The sequence below is a fragment of the Sander lucioperca genome, chromosome 13 (assembly GCF_008315115.2).
Source record: "Sander lucioperca isolate FBNREF2018 chromosome 13, SLUC_FBN_1.2, whole genome shotgun sequence".
Lineage (NCBI taxonomy): Eukaryota > Metazoa > Chordata > Actinopteri > Perciformes > Percidae > Sander > Sander lucioperca.
Genome location: NC_050185.1, coordinates 35,150,627 through 35,153,126, shown reverse-complemented (window position 1 = coordinate 35,153,126; position 2,500 = coordinate 35,150,627). Strand labels below are relative to the sequence as shown.

At 46.2% G+C, this 2,500-nt stretch overlaps 1 protein-coding gene across 2 annotated transcripts in view; it reads right to left on the bottom strand.

The window, feature by feature from the left end:
- Positions 1-2,500, bottom strand: part of LOC116054993 (solute carrier family 13 member 5-like) — a 31,962-nt gene that overhangs the window by 9,233 nt on the left and 20,229 nt on the right. The gene's annotated exons all lie outside the window — the stretch shown is intronic.

Below are 2,500 nucleotides of genomic sequence, written 5' to 3'. Positions count from 1 at the left end.
CTACACTACGCGACAGGTTAGTACCAAGTCATCTTCCTGCCAAAAAACAGACGGCCGACCGTCGGCAGTAAAGCCAGTGTGACTGATCAGTCTCCCCGAGTTGGTCCAAAAAGTTCCTCAGAACACCGAAGAGACGAGACATAATACGTCTCCATAACAGCAGGCGGCGCTAATCTGGATTGTCGCCCAAAAATGAAAACCGGCAGCTGATTGGACGAACGCGTCATGTGGGTCTGGTTTCTCCCGGATTTTATAACCGAGCATGTGGCGGCTTGTTCAGAATACGATCTCATATTGGACTAAAATAGTTCACCGAAACGTGTTTCTGAAAACATTTTAAGAGAGAAATAGGCCGTTCAGTTGCTGAATCTGTCTTCATTTCAGATCAACAAAGGTCAGTTTATAACTAGGGCTGTCAAAATAACGCGTTAATTTCGATTAATTAATCTGAGAAGAAATAACGCGTTAAAAAAAATAACGCAGATTAATCCATTCCATATTGACGTTTGACCCGGAGCCGTTCTAGCCTCCATTGGACTGTAAAATGAAGGAGGGAGACGAGAATGTGCTGCCTGGATCATTAACTGGAACATTTACTTGTAAAAATCTTCTTCCTGCCAACCCTGGCTACCGAAATCTGGAGCCACTGATATGTCTGCTCTTCTCTCTGGTGCTCTGAAGACGATACAGGAAACACAAACACCGCTGCACGGGACGCTAGTTAACACTATACTCCACAGTAGCTAACGTTAGCCTACCGCTAGCTAGTTAACACTATACTCAACAGCAGCTAACGTTAGCCTACCGCTAGCTAGTTAACACTATACTCGACAGCAGCTAACGTTAGCCTACCGCTAGCTAGTTAACACTATACTCAACAGCAGCTAACGTTAGCCTACCGCTAGCTAGTTAACACTATACTCAACAGCAGCTAACGTTAGCCTACCGCTAGCTAGTTAACACTATACTCAACAGCAGCTAACGTTAGCCTACCGCTAGATAGTTAACACTATACTCCACAGCAGCTAACGTTAGCCTACCGCTAGCTAGTTAACACTATACTCAACAGCAGCTAACGTTAGCCTACCGCTAGCTAGTTAACACTATACTCAACAGCAGCTAACGTTAGCCTACCGCTAGATAGTTAGCTAGCTAGCAGTTTAAAAGATTTTCCTCAGATTTTGAGAGGCGTTAGTCACGCTCATCCCGCTCGTCATTTCCGGGTTAGCTCTCCACCAATCAGAGTGGTCATTGAGTCCGACGGCCCGCCTTCTGATTCAACAAGTCAAATCAGCCAAAATGAAGGCCGACGGCTCATTGGACGGACGACGGCACGGAACACACCGAACAGACGTGTGTGCCGTGTGTGTGTGTGTGTGTGTGTGTGTGTGTGTGTGTGTGTGTGTGTGTGTATATGTGTGTGTGTGCCGTGTGTAGGGATGGGAATCGAGAACCGGTTCTTCTTTAGAACCGGTTCCCAGTGAATCGATTCCTTGGAACCGTTAGTGTACCTGCTTAACGATTCCGCTTAACGGTTCCGCTCGTTGCAAATGTGTCACGACCATGATGTCACACACGCGCTGCGTTCTTTTGGTTCCGCAGCAAACATGTCATCGAGGCAGAAGCGATCTAAAGTGTGGTTATATTTCACTCGAAAAGACGCCAATGCAGTCATTTGCAACAGTTGTAAAAGTTTAATTTCGGCAAAGGGGGGAACTACCTCCAATATGCAGAAGCATTTGGCCACACAGCACGCAATCCTGGAGCTACAGAAGCTAATGCCCAGAGCTCCCGTTAGCTAAAATGGCAGTTATGGGGGCATAAGCTAAAGAGTGCCTTTGTGCCTCTTAACAGACTCAAAATGCTATTAAAATGTCTGTGCAACACGAACAGGGCCCTTACATGACAACAAGATGCGTTTAGCAACTTAGCCGTTGTTGAAATGCACATACCCTGTTAGCTGCTAGCTGCCGTCTGGGATGAGTGAGTGTGCTCAGCCAGGCTTCAGTAATAATCATCACGCTGCAGTCCCGTGTGTTTTTGTAACATAAATATCCATTTAGTGTGCAATCCATCTGGCGTTGGTGAGTAGGAGTCTTGTCCGTGTCGATCGTTGTGGTTTCCTTAGCCGGGCTAGCATGCCTGGCCGGCGTCCCTGCCTCTGCTTCCTCCCCGCCCTCCTGGCTTCACACGGCCGACAACGATCCAACGAGCGCCCGCTGGTCTGGTGGATGTCTTCCAGAAGACCGTTCAAGCCTTCTCCGCGAAAGATTGTATTTTACTTTCGTATTTTAATTTATACTTTCTTTCTATTTTGTATGTCAGTTGAGTTGAATTTTGTTTCAGGTTGAATTTTCCCAAAGGCACAAGCTCTTCCTTGACTGTTTACAGTCTGTGTTTTTTGTTTTTATGGCACTTAAATGGCAGTTTTATTTATTTTTTTGGCTGGACCAATGAATGTGAAAAAATCTATAGGTCCCTGGACTTTACTTTGGAGCTC